Source organism: Capsicum annuum, chromosome 12 (assembly GCF_002878395.1).
Source record: "Capsicum annuum cultivar UCD-10X-F1 chromosome 12, UCD10Xv1.1, whole genome shotgun sequence".
NCBI lineage: Eukaryota > Viridiplantae > Streptophyta > Magnoliopsida > Solanales > Solanaceae > Capsicum > Capsicum annuum.
Genome location: NC_061122.1, coordinates 13,716,109 through 13,740,991, shown reverse-complemented (window position 1 = coordinate 13,740,991; position 24,883 = coordinate 13,716,109).

The window sequence follows — 24,883 nt, the reverse complement described above, 5'->3', positions numbered from 1 at the left end:
ATTAAAAGAATTGTATGAACAAAGACAAAAAGAAAAAGAAGAAAAAGATAGAGAACAGAAATTACTGAACGAGATAAATCAATTTAAGGAAAAATTAGAAATAAAAAACGAAGAATTAGAAATAAATAATATAGATATTGAAGAAACAGATAATTATGAATCCGAAGATAGTGAAACATATACAGAAATATTAACAAATACAAAAAATTTAGAAATCAATAAAAAAGAAATTAATGAGGAAAACTTAGAAAATACCCACACAGAAATAAATACCCTTGATAAAAAAGAAAATGAAAATATAATACCTAAAACAACAGAAATAAGAAAATCTATATATCATAAGAATAAGTTTAAAAAATATAATGAATATGATAGATGGATACCAAAACAAATAGTAAATAAAAATTATAACTTTTTAGATCTAGACTGTGTAATAGATACAGAAAAAACAATACAATTATGGATAGGATATATGACAAAGCAATTATTAGATAATAATATAAATATAACGGATGCACCGGAATATATAGAAAAAACACTAATAGGATCAGTAAAACTATGGTTTGCAAATTTAACTGAAAATAGTAAAAAAGTATTAAGAACTAATAAACCTATAGAAGGAACATCGTCGACAACAACTAAACTAACACCTATAGAATTATTAAAAAAATATGAAACAGCTATAAAAGATGAATTTGGTAGTACGACAACACTCGAAGAAGAACAAGATGAAGAAAAAGATACAAATAGAAATTTAATGTTAAAATTAGCAATATGTAATATGTGTTATATAGATGAATATACTTGCGCATTTAAAGAATATTATTACAAAGGAGCATATAGTATAGAAGAAAATAAAGAAATAAGAAAATTATATTTTAATAAATTACCCGAGCCATTTAGTTCAAAAATAATAAAAAGTTGGGAAGAAGCAAAAATAGTAGATACATTAGGAGCAAGAATAAAATATTTACAACAATGGTATAGAAACTTATGTGAAAAATATAGAGAAGAATTAAAAATGGAAAAAACATTAATAAAAAATTTAGCTTGTTGCAAAAATAAAATAGCACCCCAATTTGGATGCGAAGAAAGATATTATAAGAAAAGAAAAAGACATAAGAAATATAAGAAATATAAAAAATCAAAATATAAATATAAGAAACCAAGAAAAAGATATTATGTAAAAAATTATAAATATAAAAGACCATATAGAAAGAAGAAATCTATAAAAGAATGTACTTGTTATAATTGTGGAAAGTTAGGACATTTAGCTAAGATTGTAAATTACCTAAAAATCCAAAAAATAAACAAATATCAGAAATAAAAATAGATAATACAGAATATATGCAGATAGATTATATAGATTATGAATTAGAAAGTGAAGATAGTATATACGAAATTTCAGAAAACGAAACAGATAATGAAATAGATAGCGAAATAGATGAATCAAATGACTGAAGAAGATATAAAAATAATAACAAAGGAAGAATATTTAAATAACGAAGGAACGGAACAAAAAATAATATTTGATAGTAACATATTTGATGAAATAAAAGGAAAAGAATTAGATTTAAGTGTAGAAAAAATATTTAAAGTACCAACAATAAAAAATATTTTTACTAGGAAAAAAGATGAATATTATGTAGTATGCCAAAAAGAACATGTAATAGATTGCAGGTATGCAAAAGGAAAAGCTAGTATACCATTAGTAACAAAAAGAATAATTAATAAAGAGATAAATGATATAAAAAGTAAAGGAGATCCAATAAAATATGTACACCTTGGAGGTACAGAGATATTAATAAAAGCATGTTTTAGAAAAGGAATAGATACACCAATAGAATTATATTTAGCAGATGATAGAATTATAAAACCTATAGAAAAAAGCATAATAACTGCCGTAAAAGGAAATCTAATATATCAAAAATTTAAATTTATAATAAGTGCAAATTATTCAGTAGCAGTAACAGATAGAAATATAGATAAATCATTAGTATTAGATTGGAAAATATCAGGAATAGAGTTAACCCCAGGAAGTAAAATATTTACAGCAAGATGTAAAAATCTATATGTATTAACAACAAAACATAAAATAACAGGGAAAAATAAGATTAACAAAATACAAATAGAAAGCCCATTCGAACAAATAGTAAAAACAATAGATTATAATGATTATACTTATAGAGACATAGATACAGAAGAAAATTTAGAAATAGTAAATGATAGAATAAGTACAACGAAAAGAATAGCTAATGAAAAACCAGAATCATCAAGCTCATCAAAAAGAACAAGTTATGAAACCAATTCAATAAGTAGTCTAAACCAATATTACATAACAGGAAAAATAAATGAAAAAGAATATCTAATACTTTTGAACACAGGACAAGAAGAAAATTATATAGCAAAATATCTAGTAAAAAATAAAGAAATAAAAACCGACAATGATATATGCCCAGATCTACCAAGAAGTTTAATAAATAATAAAAATATAGCAGAAAAAGAAATAATATTAGGAGTTAGAAAAATAAAAATAGAATTCGAAGTAAAGGAAGAAATGCGAAAAGCAGATATAATATTAGGAATAAAATGGTTAGAACAAGTAAAACCATATAATATAGAACATACACAATTAACCTTAACATATAACAAAGAAAAGTTATTCTTAAAAAGAGCCTTAACATGAAATGAAGATATATGTATTAATGAAGATAGTAGTAGAAGGATATTACAGTAGATATTATACACCTATGATAGATACGGGAGCAGAAGTTAATCTATGTAGATATAATTGCCTACCAGAAAGTAAATGGGATAAATTAAAAACACCAATAATAGTTAAAGGATTTAATAATGAAGGAAGCTTAATTACTTATAAAGCTAGGAATGTAAAAATACAAGTATGGGATAAGATATTAACGATAGAAGAAATTTATAATTATGAATTAACATCAAAAGATATACTTTTAGGAATGCCATTCTTAGATAAATTATACCCACATATAATAACCAAAACAGACTGGTGGTTTACAACACCATGTAAACAAAAAGTAAGAGCAAAAAGAGTTAATAATAAAATAAGAAAGAAAACTGATTGGATAAAAGGAAGTGAAAAAATTACACAAAAGTTAGAAAATATAAAAAATACTGAAGATACAGTAGAACTAGTAGTATTTTCGATAAATAAAACAGAAATAACTATATTTTCAATAAATAAAATAGAAATAATTCAGAAAAAATTAGAACAATTATATAGTGAAGATTCATTAAAAGGATGGGAAAAACATAAAACTACTATAAAAATTGAACTAATAGATAAAAATAGCATAATAACACAAAAACCATTAACATATAATTTTGATGATTTAAAAGAATTTAAAATGCACATAGATGAATTATTAGGAAAACAATATCTACAAAAAAGTAATAGTAAACATAATAGTCCAACATTTATAGTAAATAAACATAGTGAACAAAAAAGAGGAAAAAGTAGGATGGTTATTGATTATAGAAATTTAAATGCAAAAACTATAACATATAATTATCCAATACCAAATAAGATATTAAAAATAAGACAAATCCAAGGATATAATTATTTTAGCAAATTTGATTGTAAATCAGGATTTTACCACCTAAAGCTAGAAGAAGAATCTAAAGAATTAACCGCATTTACGGTACCACAAGGATTTTATGAATGGAACGTGTTACCATTTGGATATAAAAACGCACCAGGTAGATATCAACATTTCATGGATAACTATTTTAAACAATTATCTAATTGTATAGTATACATAGATGATATATTATTATATACAAAAACTAATGAAGAACATTTAAAATTATTAGAACAATTTACAGATATAATAGAAAAATCCAGAATAAGTCTAAGCAAAAAGAAAGCTGAAATTATGAAAAACCAGATAGAATTTTTAGGAATACAAATAGATAAAAGTGGAGTAAAAATGCAACAACATATAGTACAAAAAATAATAAATTCAAAAGAAGAATTAGATACAAAAAAGAAATTACAATCATTTTTAGGACTAGTAAACCAAGTAAGAGAATATATTCTAAAATTAGTAGAAACTTTAAAACCACTACAGAAAAAATTAAAAAAGGATATAGAATATAACTATGATGAAAAAGATAAAAAACAAGTTCAAAAAATAAAATTACTTTGTAGAGAATTACCAAAATTACAATTTCCAAATGAAAATAAAAAATTTATATATATAGTAGAAGCAGATGCTAGTGAATATAGTTACGGAGGAGTACTTAAATACCGATATGAAGCAGAAAAAATAGAACATCATTGTAGATACTACTCAGGTACGTTCAACGAGACAGAAATAAAATGGGAAATAAATAGGAAAGAATTATGTTCATTATATAAATGTTTATTAGCATTTGAACCATATATTGTATATAGCAAATTTATTGTACGAACAGATAATACACAGGTACGCTGGTGGTTAACAAAGAAAATACAAAATTCAGTTATAACAAAAGAGATTCGGAGACTAGTTTTAAATATATTAAATTTCACATTTACAATTGAAGTGATCAGTACTAACAAAAATGTTATTGCAGATTACATATCAAGACAAAGCTACACAGACTGATATAGTAGAGGAAGATACTCTAGAAAAAATACTTAACACCCTAACTATGCTTTCAATGAAAGTGGATAGTATGGGTAATGAGATAGAAAAGCTAAAGACTAATGAAGATAAACTGAAGTCTATAGCTACAAATCAGCTAACTCAGCAGTGTGCAGAGCTATGTCGATCGGAAGACATTAAAAATCCAGAGCTAGAAGGAGACGTTGGGACACTCCATAAAACCCATAACATTTATCAATCTACTTCTGCAGGTACAAGCAAAGGAGTTAATAGACCAAGATAGCAGAATGTAAATATGAATAAAATATTTGAAAAACCGTTTACACCAAAAACACAAAAATACCATTTATTCATACCCCCACAAGTTAACACATACCGAGATAGCCTAAACCAAGACAAAAAAGTATACAACTACACCGCCCAGAAATACATAGAAAATATATACAGAGTACAAACCTTTCTAAACCATAACCCCAGAGCTACAAATACCAAAGAACCAAATACCAATTATATAACCCAAAAATTGCAAGGATATAACAAACTAATCGCACTACCCAAAACTAACCCAAGCCTAGTTAAAACCTGTTTTGACTACGGACTACTAAATACCATATATACCCAAGACGGGGAAGAGCTAACAGCTATGGAAGAATTATACAAGATATTCACTACCTACAAAAGAATAACAAAAGGAAATTTATTTTATATAAAGTGTTATACTGCACCAGCAGAGATATTACATGATGAAATAAAACCAGTTATACAAGTTGTAAAGATAGGATTAATAAGAGATATGATTATACCAGAAGATATTGCACAACAACCAGAGATACCCAGAATTGAGATACCAGATTTTTATGCAAATAAAAGACTTATTGGACTAGCTACGATCATTCAAGAACTAGCAAATAACTATGCTAACGGAAACCCAATATGGAGATATTATTCAAGAGACCATCAAATGATTTACTCAAATTCAAAAGAGCTACGACAAGCAGATATGGAAGACGTAAGACAATGGATAATGACGCTACTCAACCCAGAAAAACAATCTACCGCAAGAGCAATAAAAAAAGGATTTATTTCAGACGGACTGCTAACAAGATACTGTAAAATAATTGGACACAAATATCCAGACCACCAATGTTCAAGGTGGAATGAAGAAGATAATATTATTCCAGAGGTACATCTAGAATAAAGAAGACAAAAATGTCAGCCGAAAAGATAAGATAAGGAGCAATAATAGAGCAGATACGACAAAATCAACGGAGACAAGATACTGTACAAAGGCAGAATTATTGTATATTATTGTACAAAAGTCTTGATTGAAATAGTTGTACATTAATTAGATTGTTGAAATTTTACGTAAAGTTAGAAAAATAAGATAGGCATAGGCCCCCCTTTATTTGACTTTTTTTTCTTTCTTTAGTATTAGTTTTAGAAACATGTGATTGTAAATTTTACTTTTTCGTTCTATAAATACAGAAGGCAGAAGGCATTGCAAAAGCAAGCCTTCATGCGTTGAAGCAACTTTTCTCTCCACTCCACAAAAAATACTTTACTCAGTTAATTAAACATATTCCAATGGAAAAAGCTATGGAGGAACAAAACTCAGAAATATCAAAGCTACCCGAACAGGTATATCTATTTATGATTATGAATAGCTAAATTCATAATTCCCAACAATCATGATATGATAAAATAAATTCATATTAGTTACTTTATAGTAGAATTATTCGAAGAATAATATGTTAAGAAGTTTATTAACAAAGAGGAAACGGAGAAAAATCCCTAAGGACTATGCCATCCTAAAGGTGAAACCAATGAGGCAAGAAGCCGTGGCGGGGAGTAACCAGAGTAGAGGCGCTGTTTAAGGGAGAAAGTATCCAAACTACCATGTTAATAGTGACGGAAGAACATATTATTTAAGAATAATCTAGTATATAGTAAGCTAAGATGACCATATTTTGTTGTGTACATGATTGAGGGGAATATTTTGAAAAAAGAAATTTTATGAAAATGAAAGATAATTTATCTGATGTGATGGTAGATAAATTTAAAATACTTATTTTGTATGAACTTAGAGATATAAAATTAGCAGATATAAGAAAAATCATATTAGAAAAAGCTTTTGGTAAATACTACATGACTAGAGTAAATTATATACCATATCTACCTAACTACTCTTACAAATACTTACGATGATAAGTTACATGGAATTTTTAGAAATAAATATAAGAAACATACAGTTACTAGAAAAACAGATAAAAATAAATATAGACAAATACATGGAAAATAAAGATATAAAATACATAGAATTTCTTAATAAAAATACGCAAAAACTACTAAGGCTAAAACAAACAACTACAAAATATTATAATAAAACCAATTTTAAAAAATAGATCATTTAGATTATCTTAAAGTATTAATCTTATATATACTTAAAAATATAGAAATTATAGATATTAAGAAAATAATATTAGAAAAAGTAATAGACTACGAAATTGAAACTACAAATTATCTAGAACAGCTATACGAAGAAATTTACCCAGAAGGATATTATTCAGATTAAAAAATATTAGAATATATTAGAAAAGCTAGAGAAAATCAAGAAAATCTAAATAATGAAATTAATTATAGAAATCGAATTAGAAAAATAATGGAAAACCTAAAAGAAAAATTAATATGGATAGAAAAAACTTTAGAAAATTTAGATAAAAGTACATGTGATAGTTTATATAATTTAAAAAACTCACTACGAGAAGAACAACACAAGATAATAAATAACATTGAAAATCTAGAATTAGATATACATTATAGCACAGATAGGATAAATTATTATACAGAAATTTGTAACTCTGCAATTACTACAGGATAAAATAATTAATGAATATATCTTATGAAAAAAGTAAATTATTAAAAGATATTGAAACAAAATTTAAAAAATATCCACGCAAAAATAAAAATAGATTCACTAGAAACCTACTAAATCTATTTGATCTACTAAATCCGCGCACCCCCCCCTAATTGCCCCCCAATTATGTGGATACAGAAGCTGGAAAATAAGGGGTGAAATGGAGCTTGCGTCGCATGCTCTAGAGCGCTGAAATGGAGTGTACGTCGCATTCTTATAGCACGCAGCTACTGGTTCTGACGAATATAATCATAACTTTTCGTTCGGGTATCGGATTAAGGCGAAATTGGTATCGTTGGAAAGCTGACTCAACTATCTACAATTTTGTGGGTCTTGAGCTGTGTAATTATACTTGTATCGAAAGTTATATACATTCAAAGTAGACTCTTGTTAAAGCAACTACAAAGATTTAGCCGAAGCAAAGGTTCTTAGCTCAACTTCGCTCTAAGTGATTTCTATGAAGATTTTTCACCTTGAAAGCACTTCAAACACGGGGATATAGATCATGAAACTTATTCTCACTTAGAAATAATTTCTATTAGAGCTTACACATCTAGGAACAACAGTTTGATTTCTAGTTTGAAAATGCGGGGTGTTACATTATCTCCCCCTTGGGATCATTCGTCCCCGAATGATGGGTACGAACTTTTGGAAGCTCTAAGAGTGTAGAATACAGAGTATAATTTTGCATTGAACATTTATTTTTCAAAACAAAATATGCAAAGGCGTCAAATGAGCTTCATGATAGCCCTAGTGAAACATGTAAGCACGAAACATGCGATAACGAAAATTGACCTCGACATGATCTTGGCATGTATTTTATGGAACATGGTCAAAACATTGTAAGGCATGAATTTTTCTTAGAATCCTCGACCTGATTAAGATTGGTACAAGACATGAGATAAAGTTCTCGCGGGACATATGAATAGAATAGAAACATTCTATGCCTCAATTGATACGCTCTCCACTATGTTTTTAGCTATGTTTAGCACATTTCAACATCTAAATCTTATAATTCCCCCTCTAAATACATGACTACAAGATTTTAAATCTAACTACATCATACTGTCATCTTAAAGTCTAACCCAGAACAAAAAAAAGCCAGCTTAAGTTATGGTACTCCACACTCTACCTTTCTTTAAGAAGATTACTTCACCTTATCACTACCATCAGACACCCTTGGGTCTTAAATCAAGGAGTCCCAACCACATAACACATTGGTTTGCATTTTTATCAATCACCACATTCAAGCTTATCATTTCAACACCCCACTTTGTGGATCTCTCCACTAAGACTAGTAGATTCAATCATTCTCACAAGAATTCTCTCCATATATCTCCTTCCTAACTATTCCACATAACAAAAGTTTATCTCCTTTTTCCCCCTTCACCTATAAACTTAGCTCAAGAATTAACATAAAAAAAATTTACCTTCAAGAACATCTACTCCCCTACATAACACGTTACTGTGCTTCCACAACCACCATCATGCTAACATATGGAGGGTCATTAAGGGACCTGAGTACAAGCATCATGAATAAGAGAAACACTATTCAATTACAACCCATATATATATGTTGATCTGTTCAAGGTGGCACATGAGGTGAAGATACGATACAATAGAAACGAAGTGCTTTATATATCAAGTGTCTGAATCATAGGTAGAGAGTCGCTCTGGCATAACTCAACATAGCACGAGTTCTTAGGACAGACCATAGTAAGGAACACAGGTGCTTACATCATGAGTCGTATAACATAAGTTCAGAATTCATAAAGTCAATGATTGAGACAAGGATGTATACTTGAAGCTATTGCTTCTAATTTTCTTTTTTTTTTTAAAGTTGGCGTAGTCATGAGTTCGTACAATTTTATCATTTTGGATAATCTCGACATAAATGAATTAGTAACTTATAAAACATCGTTTCTTAGAACCAAGCATGATTTGGGACACAGATCATGGTTCATGAGCAACATAACATAGGGCTACGATACTTGGAATCTTGGATCACTTAGGAACATTATTCTTTCTAGTTTGGTGGTCAGGACATGACATGAGTTACATAGAGTGATCAAATCTTAGACATAGGTAGGACTTGAATACACAAGACATTGATACAATGACCTCTTAAATTAACGTAGGAGGAGCATGCTTGAACAGGAATTGGTTTATCATGACTCTTACTTGAAACTTGACACCACAAGAAAATTTGAGAACCACTTTAATCCATCATCTCCCCCTTAGATCAAAGTCACACTCCTGAAATTGAGGCTATTACCCCTCATCAAATCTATACCCACAACTCTCAACACATAGGGGTATCACCTTGCACATAGACGCTAGAATCTCCTAAATAATTTTAATGTAAAGACACAAAATCCTTTTTAGGACATCCCCCTTCAGGGACACTAATCATAACTTCTTCTAACCCCCAAAGTCATCAACTTACGACTACCGTTATCATGGGCATAAACACCCCCGCTTCTAAACACTTAACACTCTATCTTCAATTTCTTAGAATACTAGCATTACACCTCTAATCATATAATTTACAACTTAACAAAATTTGTAAAACTATAGCAAAGGCGCACATTGCCTACCTATATCTCCTCAATTCAACTCTAAAGAACACCAAACAAGAACTTTCCAGACTTCTCCATACTACAAGATTCAAGAACAAAATCTGGGTACGCAAAACAATTATAAACATAAATGCTAAACCTTCCCTTTTTAAGAATACTCTAAAGGCATTGCTTTCTAAGAATGCTACTCTTAAATTTTCACTATCCTCTATCGTCATCAACCTACAATTCACAGTCTCATGAGCATACACATCCTCACTCCTTATCACATAAAAATCCACTCTCCACTACTTAACCTTTTAACATTACACTGTTAATCACATAACTTATATCATAAAACCTTACCTAACGCCATACTACCAGGGGGTACAACTTATTCTTATATACTTATGCCCTTATCCACTTAACGACTCACCAACAATTCATCATTTTAACACTAGTCCTCATATACACATATACTCGTAATGCCCCGAGTTTGTACTCAGATGCTGCACGGTGCTTACGACTCTAAAGGACCTTAAGCTAAACCATGACTGATATCTGCTGTGATCTATGAAACATGATACTGTAATAAATATGGAAAAATAGGCTGAAATGTCATAAGGATCAAAATCTAAAATATGCTAAAAATATTAAACTATAATAACAATCTGTAAAACTGAACACGGTATGAAAAAAACTAATCTGAAAAGCCTCTAAACTGAACTGTCTGAATGTGGAGTTGATGGGACAATCCTATAGCTAACTCTATCTACTGAAATACTGTATACTGAGAAACTAAAATAATAAAATATCCTTAATAGATGAGGACTCACTACTAACTCTGAAACTGCTGGCTAAATCTGAATCTATCTATTCGCAGTTGGGAACCTGAGCATTCGAACCTATAATATAAGACATCATAGCACAAAGAAAGAGTATGCGTTAGTACGTGAAACGTACTTTTATGCTAGATGAGGTAAGACTGAGTTACTGATACTGCTTGACTGTATCTGACAGTCCTGATATTATAAAACTGAACTAAGTTCTATTCTAAAGACTAAAATAGAGACTGTGGGAGGTAATCATCTAACCGACATGCCCCAAATAAGATAACTGAGTTGGGGTCTAACTTGTGACCCCAATTGGAAGGGTGTCAATACTGTGCAATGTGTAAAGACACTGAAGAGTTACAATAGTCTAGAAGGTACTCTAATGAGAATAGTGGAACCCTCATCTAAAAGGTTAAAACACCTTATCAACCCTCAACCGATATGTTTGATGCCTCAACCTACGTTGGCTACATAGTTCTGGAATGCAAGGATTGCTTCTAAGGATCACACTCTCTACTGGCAGATAAGCCCCCATCCTTTGGTTTACTCGGTGCTAAATCCTATTCCCAACTAAAAGACACTGGACTAAATTGATACTAAGTTTGCTGAATTTTCTTGAGTTCTGTAACTGACTGAGTTCTACTGAGCTCTGTAAGTGACTGATAGTACTACTGATCGTGACAGTACTGAGACTATTCTATAATTGACATTGGCTCTAGGTAAACAACTAAACTTTTGGGTATTAAATACTCCCAGGACTCGATAGCATGAAATATAAAGCATAGCATGATCTTGAGATACACAACAATGTACACTTGTCCATACTTCATTCATAAAGGCATTTTATCAAACACTTGTAGAGCATAAGCTTATACATATACTAACATATCATGATTTCATTAATTCATTTACCTGGACATTCTATCAAACACTTAGAGAGCACAAAATAATACACATAATCATGGTTAACACATAAGTATGGCAATTACAATGCCCTAACTTGCAAATTCATGGAGTATAACATGGGGATTACAAAATTCAATATACATGCTATTCAAACTTCATGGGATCTATAATTAATCATGGATTGGAACTCACTTAATATCACAAACATTAATACAATCCAATTTCAAGCATTTAAATCATGAATTCTAAATCTTGAAGTTTTAAAAGTGGATTCTTGGACTCTATGCGTGGAAGAGACCCATAGATGAATGCCTAACATACCTTAGATTGTCAATTCTTGTGTCACACCCCTTTTTCGTACTCCAAAAGAATAGATTTTATGGCTTCAAAAGGGTTTTTATTATTAAAGTGACAAGGATGAAAATTTATTTCGAAAAAGACTTTTAACAATCAAAACTCAGAGTCTCCACTTGGCATAATCCGGTGTGCCAAGTCACCTTTGAAAGATCCTTTTCAAAAATGTTTTAACTCTTTAAACTAGTTTGCGAACAAAGATTCTGACTAAGGATTTTTGTTTGCTAAGGGGAAGGTGTTAGGTACCCCTCGATACCGTGGTTCGACCACGGTCACTTGATGGAGTATATCGGCTAAGTTAACATTGCAGATGTATAAACCACAAAAAAACACATAAAACAATCTATCAAACACACGAAACAAAACAAATCCAAGATTTAGTGTTCAGTCCAATTATTACAAACCTCAAATAAAAAGGTACATAAATGTAAACCTACGCTAATCCTAAACTACGCTCCATCCGGTGCCTCGGGCCTTTGTCACGAACGTCCTCTGGGTACAAAATACTTTGGGGCATTTCCCTGATAAAAATAATACAAGTACTTCGGGGCATTCCCCGGCTAAATTATACAAGTGATCCCAAAGCACATATAGCCTAAAACCATTCGATCACACAAATCAAATATTCCATCAATCCACAATCCTTAAATTCGCCTACCCGACCTATGTTGCCTATCAACCTCGGCATAACACATGATACTATTAAGTTCAATGACATTAATAACCATTTCAAATTTAACAACAATTGATGAATCAAAACACAACAATATTCAGTTTTATCAATATTCAATTCACGTCTTCCCCAATTTCATTGTCAAAACTAATTCACCAATTCTTCGACTATCTAATCCAACATCAACCAAACGCAATAAAATTCAAGCATGTCAAACACACAAATCACCCAAAATTATGTAAAATTAAAAGGGAGATAGAATTGGACCTTAATCGGGGTTTAATCACGAAATTCCTTCAACAATTTCCAATACATAGAGAAAGAGACACAGCCAGAACCAAATCTAGAGCACCAAACTGATGAACTCAATTTTGAACCCCAACTCGGTAATTCAAAACGAAAATCAAATAAATAAAGGGTGATACAAAATTTGCGGACTGTTAGATGGAGTTTCGGCTGCTGAAATTGAAATAGACACCGGCCTAAGATACTCCGGCGAGATTCGATGGGATTTGGGTTGGAAAAATAGAGCTAGGTTGTTGGTTGGTGATTTTCGAAGCATTTTCGATAGTTTTGAGGATGATTCGATCGAAAAAGGGATGGACAACCACTAACTGAATGTTTTTTGATGAGTCTTCGACAATGGAATCGCCGGCAAAAGCTTAGAGACTACAAAATTTACTCCTTTCTTCTAATTTGCCCTATTCCTCGCATCTCTGTGTGTGTATTTTTTAATATGTGAGTGTGTTCTGCTATATTCTTCTGTGTATGACCCTCGAAGATTTTAGTGAATATTTGAGTATATATGGTCTCCTAATGAAGATGATGATAAAAGGAAAAAGAAATCCTCCTATGGTGTATATATTGTTTATGTATATTCTAAGAGTGATGTCAATGAATGGAAAAATGGGAATTCCCCTTTTTAATAGTGTGTGGGCCCCCTCCTTTTCTTAAAGTGGAAAATCCATTTTCGGTCCTTTTTTCCATCTATATCCATGTATGGATATGTACATATATGTTAGGGGTTTGGGGTAGGGTGACGTGGGGTAGAGTTTGTTAGGGTAGGGTAGGTAGGTGTCTTGTTTTGATTAGATAGGTTGTTAGCATAAAAATAAAATTAGTTAGGGGATTGTTATTTTTATCATTTTGTGGAGGAATTATCACATGGGTGAGGGTACACGGTAGGATAAGGTAAAAAATAGTTAAAAACAATATCGGGGAGGGACGAAATTAGGTTTCTACATCATGCCCCCTTTGAATGTAAACACGAAGTGTTTTTAGACATAAAAGTAGACAGCGAGGCTTAATTTTGACCCAACTATTAATCAAAGACAGAAACAGAAGGAAGAAGGACAACCGGGTCTTGACTTAAGACATCCTACCCACCCAAGTAATGAGAGAATCAAGTAACGGGTATTTCAAAGGATTGGAAGAGAAGTGGACTATACCGAGTTGTAGAGTCGAGTGAGGTTCCATCGAGCTTTTGGTCCGCGGTTCTGTCATTACATCAAAAAATTAAAATTACAAGTTAAAACATAAATGAAATTACAAAATCCTATCAATACAGCTTCTGTTGGCTCTTGACTCAACTTTTATCACCCTATTCTTCAGGTGGGCTCCTGACTTGCCATTTCTTCCAACTTGTTGCTTGGCTTTCAATTGCTTCGCTTTGTTGCTTGACTTTCCGTTTCTTCACTCTATTCTCCAGGCGGGCTCCTAACTTGCTATTCCATCACTTTGTTGCTTGACTTTTTATTTCTTCACTCTGTTCTCTAGGCGGGATCCTGACTTGCTATTTTATCACCCTGTTCTTCAGGAGGACTCCTGAAACCCAAAATTAAAACTAGAACAAAAATTATCCCAAACAAAATTATAGTAAAGTAGTATTTAATTTTTGAAAGCGTTGTCCCATTGTCCAGAAGGGTCCTGATCAAAAAGTAAAGTCCCATTTTTCAGGAGGGTCCTGAACTGAAAGTAAATTTCTATTTTTCAGGAGGGTCCTGAACATAAAGTAAATTCCCATTTTTCAGGAGGGTCCTAAATTGAAAGTAAATTCCCGTTTTCTAGAAGGGTACTGAACATAAAGTAAAATTCCATTTTTTAGGAGGGTCCTGGGTAGAAAATAAATTCCCATTTTTCAGGAGAGTCCTGAACATAAAATAAATTTTCATTTTTCAGGAGGGTCCTGAATTGAAAGTAAATTCCCATTTTCCAGGAGGGTCCTGAACATAAAGTAAAATTCTATTTTTCAGGAGGGTCCTGAGAAGAAAGTAAAATTCCATTCTTCCTCCTGAAAATAAAGTAAAATCCCATTTTCAGGAGGGTCCTGAACATAAAGTAAATTCCCATTCTTCAGGAGGGTCCTGAACATAAACTAAAATCCCATTTTTCAAAAGGGTCCTGAACATAAAGTAAATTCCCATTCTTCAGGAGGGTCCTGAACATAAACTAAAATCCCATTTTTCAAGAGGGTCCTGAATTGAAAGTAAATTCCCATTTTCCAAGAGGTTCCTTAACATAAAGTAAATTCCCATTTTTCAGGAGGGTCCTGAATTGAAGTAAATTCCCATTCTCCAAGAGGGTCCTGAATTGAAAGTAAATTCCCATTTTCTAGGAGAGTCCTGAATTGAAAGTAAATTCCTATTTTTCAAGAGGGTCCTGAATTGAAAGTAAATTCCCATTCTCCAGGAGGGTCCTGAATTGAAAGTAAATTCCCATTTTCCAGGAGGGTCCTGAACATAAAGTAAAATTCTATTTTTCAGGAGGGTCCTGAGCAGAAAGTAAAATCCCATTTTTCAGGAGGGTCCTGAGAAGAAAGTATAAAATCCTATTTTTCAAGAGGGTCCTGAGCAGAAAGTAAAATCCCATTTTTTAGGAGGGTCCTGAGAAGAAATTAAAGTCCCATTTTTCAGGAGGGTCCTGATCAGAAGGTAAAATCCCATTTTTTAGGACGGTACTGAGCAGAAGGTAAAATCCCATTTTTCAGGAGGGTTCTGAGCAAAAATTTAAATCCCATTTTTCAGGAGGGTCCCGAGCAAAAAGTAAAATCTTATTTTTCAGGAGGGTCCTGAATAGAAAGTAAAATTTCATTTTTCAGGAGGGTCCTGAGCAGAAAGTAAAGTCTCACAGATGTGCATTTCCAATGGTAGCTGAATTAAGTGAAGCGAATTTGCCCCTATTTCAACAAAGAAAATTTGTTAGTTAAAAACTTAGAGGTGGCTTGCAGCTCTTGGCTTCTCAGGTATCTGCCCCAGCACTCGCTCCTTTTATCTTTGTTCCAAATCGCTAACACTTGCCCTGTTTTGCCGCATCATTGACCCAGATCCAGATTGAGGGTAGTGAGTTCTGACTCGAACAATGGGTTTCCATTTTACCATGCCTCTAAGGTGCACCCTTTTCCCAAATCTGAATGCTTCCATGAATCCAACAGCCTGTCGGTTGATAGACTTCCTTTGTTTTGTGTTGAATTATGATCATATTTGTTTACTGTGCTTTTCCTTGGATTTTTCTCGTATAATTAAAAAAACTGGTAGTAAATTTTGAAATTCTTTCTCGCTAGTTTTGACACAAACTTGACTTAAAATGTAAAGAAATGATGGTGACTTTTATTTTAATAAATGACATAAAAAGAAAAAAATCATGAATATGTAAATGAAAGAAAAGGGAAATGTCCCATATTCAAAAAGAAAACTTATCTGAATACGACAACCAACTCCAATGAGTATGACATGCATTTTGGATTAAACTGCCTGATCTTCCTATCCAAACTCCCCATTTGTTGCTGAGTTCGTGCCTTTGCTGCTGAGCCGCTTCTTCAAATCCATTGGACTCATACATTAGATTTGATTGATGAAATCTGAAAAGACTTTCACCAATGAATCTCTTTCTTTTCACTTTTCACTTTTCTCTTGAACTCGCCATCGTCTTATGGTGCCCGTGAGGGTTTTCACCAATAAGACTCTCTCATTTTTATTTCTCTCTACTCACCATCACCTTATGGTGCCTGCACAGGTTTTCACCAATAAGACTCTCTCATTTTCATTTCTCTTAACTCACCATCGCCTTATGATGCCCATGGGGGTTTTCACCAATAAGACTCTCTCATTTTTATTTTTCTCTTGATTCCCTCTGCTGAGAAAGACAAATAGTACCTCACAATGTATCATCCTATCCATTACATTCTTAGCCTTAACATTATCAAAAATTGATCTGAAGGACTTTCTTTGGTTGTAACATGGCTTTTGGATAAGGTTAGAAAAGGATGGCAAGAGGTTCAAACAACACTTGAAGTGGGGGTGGGACTTACAACTTTTGGAATCAACTCAAACAACACATTAACTCATGCCCTAGTTTTTGTGGATTGGGTGAATCATAAATATTTATTTGGTTGGACCGAGCCCGAAATAGGGCAGCCTACGTATCTCACTCCCGAGAGAGGAGAATCAGGTCGCACGTAGTTCCATCAGCTTGTTCTTTGTTTTGATTAGATTTTTTTTCTTTTTATTTTCGAACTCTTTCTTTTATTCTTATTTTCTTGACTTTTATCCTTGAATCTATTTTGATTTCAAAAAAGGGATATGAAAGAAAATTAAAACAAAACTCAAACGGGTAAACAAAGGATTACACAATGTTTGGATAAAAAAATAAAATGCCTTCATCATATCAATCTTAAAAAATGCAAGTACTAAACATGCAATAAAATCAACAAAGGATAAAATATCATACATAATATCTTTTGACCACATCAGCATTGATAGCCATTTTTGCCATTTTGTCTTCAGTATCTGTCAAATATAAGGCTCAATTGGGCAACACTTTCTTCACAACAAAGGGACCTTGCCAGTTAGGGGAAAACTTTCCTTTCGCTTCAAAAGGATATGTCTCAATACCAACTAACTAACTTCAAAATTCCTGGGATGGACCTTTTTATTATAAGCTCGAGCCATCCTCTTCTGATACAACTGGCCATGACAAACAGACGTTAGCCTTTTTTCCTCAATCAAACTCAAATTTTCTATTTGGGTTTTTACCCATTTGTTATCATCAATATCTGCTTCTACAATGACTCAAAGAGAGAGAATTTCAACTTCTGCAGGGATGAATGCTTCTGTCCCATACACCAATAAATATGGAGTTGCCCCTGTTGAAGTGCAAACAGTGGTGCAAAAACCTAGCAATGCAAACGACAAGTTTTTATGCCACTATTTAGACCCTTGTACCATTTTTTGCAGTATCGTTTTTATATTCTTATTGGTAGCTTCTATAGCACCATTGGCCTTTGGGCAATATGGAGTAGAATTTCGAAGTGCGATCTTAAACTGTTGACACACTTCTTGCATCAAATGACTATTGAGATTGGTAGCACTATCTGTAATGATCATCTTAGGAATTCCAAATCTACAAATGATATTGGTATGAACAAAATCTACCACAGCCTTCTTTGTCACTGAGTTAAAAGTTACTGCTTCTACCCACTTTGTGAAGTAGTCAATGGCTACCAAAATGAATCTATGTCTATTTGATGCCTTCAGCTCAATCGTTCCAATCACATCCATTCCCCAAGCCACGAACGGCCATGGAGCATCCATTGCATGTAACTCAATAGGAGGAGAACGTATCAGATCACCTTGTACCTGACATTGATGACACTTTCGAGCAAATTGAATAGAATCCCTCTCCATAGTAAGCCAGTAATAACCTACTCGAAGAATCTTCTTTGACAAGACATAACCGTTCATATGCGACCCGCATACTCCAGAGTGTATTTCAACCATAATTGCCGAGGCTTCTCTTGCATTTACACACCTCAAAAGTCCCAAATCTGGGGTTCTCTTATATAAGATTCCCCCACTTAAGAAAAATCCACTAGCCAAATGCCTAATAGTCCTCTTTTGATCATTGGTGATATATGCTGGGTATTCTCCTAACTGGATGTATCATTTGATATCCAAGAACCAAGGTTCTCCATCGAGCTCTTCTTCAACCGCATTACAGTAAGCATGGTGATTACGACTTTGTATATGCACTGGATCGATGTGCTTTATCAGGATATTGGAGCATTAAAGACAGAGTGGCTAAAGCATCAGAAATTTCATTATGAATCCTTGTAATATGCCTAAATTTTACTGACACAAACTGTTGACATAGCTCCTGCAAGCATTGGCGATACGGGATAAGCTTCAAATTTTGCGTATCCCAATCGCCTTGAATTTGATGGATGAGCAAATCCGAATCTCCCAACACCAATAATTCTTGGACTCCCATATCAATAGCTAACCCCAAACCAAGAATGTAAGCTTCATACTCTGCCATATTATTAGTACAGTAGAATCGAAGTTGTGTTGTTACTGGGAAATATTGTCCTGATTTAGCGATAAGAAATGCACCTATTTCAACTCCTTTCCTATTGACAGCTCCATCAAAGAACAACTTCCAACCTGGATCAGTATCTATAACGACTTCATAGACACACAACACTTTTTTATCAGGAAAATATGTCTTTAATGGCTCATACTCTTCATCGATGGGATTCTCAACAAGATGATCTACCAAGGCTTGGGCTTTCATGGCGGTTCAAGTCACATATACAATGTCGAACTCGGTAAGCAATATTTGCCACTTTGCCAATCGACCTATCGGCATAGGCTTCTGAAAGATATACTTCAAAGGATCCATGCGGGAGATGAGATAAGTAGTATAGGATGAGAGATAATGCTTCAACTTCTGTGCTACCCAAGTTAGGGCACAAAACGTCCTTTCAAGAAGAGTATACCTGGCCTCATATGTGGTGAACTTCTTGCTCAGATAATAAATAGCCTGCTCCTTTTTTCCTGTGACATCATGTTGACCCAGGACACAACCGAAAGAATTGTCCATAACTAATAAATATAAGATCAAAGACCTACCATGTTCTGGGGGTACCAGCACAGGCGGATTTGACAGGTATCTTTTGATTCAATCGAATGCTTCCTGACATTCTTCAGTCCATTTTACCGCAACACACTTTTTTAGAAACTTGAATATGGGCTCACAGGTGGTTGTGAGTTGAGCAATTAACCTGCTAATGTAGTTCAGTCTACCAAGCAAACTCATCACCTCCGTCCTATTCTTGGGCGGGGGCAAATCCTGAATGGCTTTGATTTTTGAGGGATCCAATTCAATCCCCCGATGGCTGACTACAAACCCCAATAGCTTTCCATACAGAACTCCAAATAAACATTTTGCTGGGTTGAGCTTGAGATTATACCTGCAAAGCCTTTCAAAGAACTTTCTTAAATCTTTAACATGGTCGGCCTGACTTTTTGATTTAATAATCACATCATCCACATAGACCTCAATCTCCTTATACATCATATCATGAAACATAGTGGTAATGGCTCGCATGTATATTGCTCTATCATTTTTCAAACCGAACGGCATCACTTGATAACAATAAGTCCCCAATGGTGTGATAAAAGACGTCTTCTCTGCGTCTTCATCATCCATAATGATTTGGTGATATCTGGCATAACAATCCACAAAAGAGAAAACCTCGTGTTTAGCAGAGTTGTCTAGCAAAATATGGATGTTGGGCAGTGGAAAATCATCTTTCGGACTTACTCTGTTCAAATCACGATAATCAATACATACTCAAATTTTGCCATCTTTTTTTGGTACAGGAACAACATTGGATAACCACATGGGATCACGAGCCACTCAAATTACTTTGGCTTCAAGTTGTTTCATGATTTCCTCTTTGATTTTAATACTTACATCAATTTTAAGCATTCTCAACTTCTGTTTGACCGGAGGGAATGCGGGGTCAGTTGGCAATTTGTGAGACACTAATTCAGTTCTTAAACTAGGCATATCATCATAAGACCATGCATAAACATCCTTATAATCAATTAATTCTTGAATCATTCCATTTTTTAGCTGTGGCAAAGCATGTACACTGATTTTAGTTTCCCTAACATCTTCTTGATCCCCTAGATTTATTAGCTCAGTCTCATTCAAATTAGGATTCGATTTGTCTTCAAACTGTTCCAACTCTTTGCTTATTTCTTCTAGTACTTCTTCTTCATCATATTCCCCATCCTACTTCATTACATCTTGATTAGTTTGGATTATAAGGTCAAGCTGAAAATTTCGCATGCATGTCATGTCATTAGAATCAGCATAAAGAGAACTGTATATAAAAAAACAAAAAATATATTAGACACGTATCAAAAAGGGACATTGCATTTCATTAAATAAAAAGATAGAAGGGTTTAAGCATAGATGCCAACATAACATAAACAAACTAAAATCCAAATTACAACCCTGAAATAACTCGGATAAATAGAAAGAAAAACAAAATAAACTACCAAAACTCCCTCCTAACAGGGAGAGGAATGACTTCCCAATTATTAAGTCGGACGGCTGGACCTATGAATTGCACGTCCGCCATACTGGTGCCTTCTCCTACTTCGACCATATCAACTTCAATAAAAAAGTTCTGGCAGTTATCAACCAATTCAAATTCAAATTCCATATGCTTCGTGAAAACGCTCTTAAAAAATGATTCACAAAGTAGTGCCATTAGGCGAGGGAGTGACCATGTTTCCTTTTTCCTTCCCCTGGCTTTCTTCAAATCTTCAGCCGTAGGCTCAAATCCCAGACTAAACGTGCCCACGTTCTCACTCAGACATATGGGATGAACTATACGGTGCAGAGATGCTCCCAAACCCTTTCGTGGCTCAAATCCGTATTTTTAAAGTTCACTCACCATCATGATAGAAACGGACGATAGTTGTGGTCCTGGTATAACCAGCCATTCAAGGATATGATTCACTGGCACTGTATCAAAAATTTGATAGACGAATATCTCCTCTACATTATTTGTTTCAATAAGAGACAAGGGAGAATCTTCGCAGGCGGACAAATCTCCTTCACCATGAATAACCACTTCTTGCATGTCATGCTCAAACTTAATCATTTGGTGCAGTGTAGATGCAACCGCCTTGGCCTTGTGGATCCACGGCCTTCCTAACTGTAGATTGTAAGAGGAGTCTATATTCAATATTTAAAACTCTATGGCGAACTCAACAGGCCCTATGGTCAACATTAGTTCTATTTTGCCAATGGAGTTTGATTTTGCACCATCGAAAGCCCTGACACATACATTGTTGGGCCTAATCCTGTCAGCACCAATATTCAACTTTTGCAAAGTAGAAATAGGGCAAATATTTGCACCTGAACCTCCATCAATCATAACCTGAGTGACGTAGAAATATTCACACTTCACTTTAATGTAAAGGCCTCGGTTATGCCCTGTACCTTCAACAGGCAATCCATCGTCAGAAAAGCTGATCCGATTGACCTCAAAGATTTTTCCGACCATTTTCTCAAGCTGATTTATTGTAATCTCCCTAGGAACATATGCTTCATTTAATACCTTTAGTAAAATATCACGATGCTCTTTGGAGTGCAACAACAAAGATAAGAGGGAAATTTGAGCAGGGGTTTTCTTCAACTGGTCTATTATTGAATACTCTGGAAATTTCATCTTTTTCAAAAATTCTTTGGCTTCTTCTTCAGTGATAGGCTTTTTTATAGATAACGGTCCACTTACAGATGGCTTGGACTTTCATAAATTTTTTGGCACGAAGCATCTTCCTGACCTAGTCAAACCCCCTACCACATCTAAATCTTCCACTACTTCTTTCCCATGATAGGTCATCACAGTCTGCCCATAATTCCAAGGAACCCTTTTCGCATCAACTATCGGAGGTTGGGTCACCGGTTTGAGGATAATAGGCGCTGCCAGTGCTCCTTTCACCGTCAAGATGGGCTGACTCAGAGTTCCTACCACTATTAACTTAGGTTTATTCTGACTTAAATCAACATACCTTCTGGCACCTTGTACTGTGATCAGGGGTTTCTGTATGCCTTCTTGGGATTTATCTTCTCTCATTCCTTCCTGGCTCAATGACATTGCTTTCAAAGACTATGCTATATTCACCGATATCTCCTCAATGGTATGTACCTTAAAAATAGGCTGATAACACCTTGAAGACTCTTTCCCATTATATATCAATTCTAACATATTGGTTTCAGCATGGGTTGGCAGCGGATTCTGGTTAATGTTTGGACCCTCCGGGGCCTGGACCAGCATCTGATTTGTGTCAATTAAATCTTAGACAACACTCTTTAAATGCCAACATTTCTTATATCAAGGCCTGGCATGTCAGAGCAGTACGCACACCTTAAAGAATAATCGAGATTCCTCGGTAGTGGGTTTGAAAGCCTTTCTTAAATTGGGCTTAAGACCTTCAACTTTCTTAACCTATCAAACAAGCTAGCATATGATTCCCCAAGAGGTGTGAATTGATTTTTGACCACCTTCACTTTCTTATACTCGGGCCTAGGATGAAAATCGAGTCTGGAGGGGTTTTGGCAATTCGGTGGAGCGAATGGGCGATTTTGTGGAGCTTGCGCGTGCCACTGCGGGTAAGAAGGGGTTTGAGCATATGGATGCGTGCTATATATTGGGTACGGGGGTGGTGGAATAAAATATAAAATATTTTGTGGAGGGTAGTAATGGTGGGGAGGAATATATGGAGCTTGGGTGTAGACTTGGGCTTGGGCTTGGGGATAGGGGCGAGGTGGTCTTTTAGGATAAGAATGGGTTCTAGCTACGACAGTCGCTATGTCCTCTTTCTTTTTTTTTTTTTACCTTTGAATATGCCAGATCCACCTTGAATCGCTTGTGTGGTGGCTTTTAATGTGGCAAAACTCACTATTCGGCCGATCTTGATTCCGTCCTCTATTATCTCCCCTATTTTGAGGACTTCAATAAAAGACTTTCCCATTGTCGGAAGTAAATGTTAAAAATAGGTCTCATCCTGTGCCTGAATGAAAATCTCTACCAACTTAATTTCTTTTATTGGAGGCTTTACCCTGGCGGCCTGTTCACGCCACCATATCGCGTATTCCCTAAAACCCTCAATGTTTTTCTTCTTCATGTTGACCAAGGATTTTTCATCTGGAATTAGGTCGATGTTATACTGAAAATATTGAACAAACTTAGAAGCTAAGTCATCCCAACTATTCCACTTGTTGATATCTTGATCGATAACCCATTCTGAAGCCAAATCAGAAAGACTCTCGCCAAAGAAGGCCATGAGCAGCTCTTCCCTTCATCCTGCAGCCCTCAACTGGCTGCAATAACATCTCAAGTGTGCGACGGGATCACCGTACCCTGCATACTTCTTGAACTTAGGCATTTTAAAATCGAGGGGAAGGTTGATGTCTGGGAACATGCAAAGATCTTTATAGGAAACACTCCTATAATCTCTGATTCCCTGCAAATTCCTCATAGCCTATTCTAAACTTTTCAACTTCCGTGCTATGATTTCCTATTCCTCTGTTGCGACAGGTTTCTCTATATTAAATGGAAATACAGGTGGCTGAGTGTACCCATACGGTTCATTTATTCTCAAAGTAGGCTCCGGGGCATAATACTGACTATCTGGAACCTTCAATATCGGCTCACTGGCAGACATAGGAAGCCCCATTATAGGACGCATAGCATATATGGGAGCTTCAGGAGGTGGTGGAGCCACGAATACCGGCGTGATCGGTGGCGCCGGCTGAGCAGCGGGTCTTGATTGGGGAGCTGCCAAGGGCACACCAGAACACCTAGGATAATAATGTCGCGGAGTGAATCCTGGCCCGTGCTCAGGTGAATCAGTAGGAGCAGAGAATTGCGCCTGAGAGAGCGGTGGGCAATTAGAGATATTTCCAAGACCTTTAGGGAGCGGAGAAGGAGGCATTCCGCTGGCCCATGCCCGGTGCAACTCCATCAATTGTTGCCTGAGCATTACTACCTCATCATTGTGTTCTAAACTCTCTTCCCTGTGATCCTGATCCGGTTCAATGAGCGAATTTTCAATCTCCCTTCTAGCCATGGCGAGCTTTGCTTTGGATCTAGTGAAGTATGGGTGACTAGCCAGAGTGCTGCAAACTTACCACTGTTATCTGAAAGAACATGCTCATCAAAG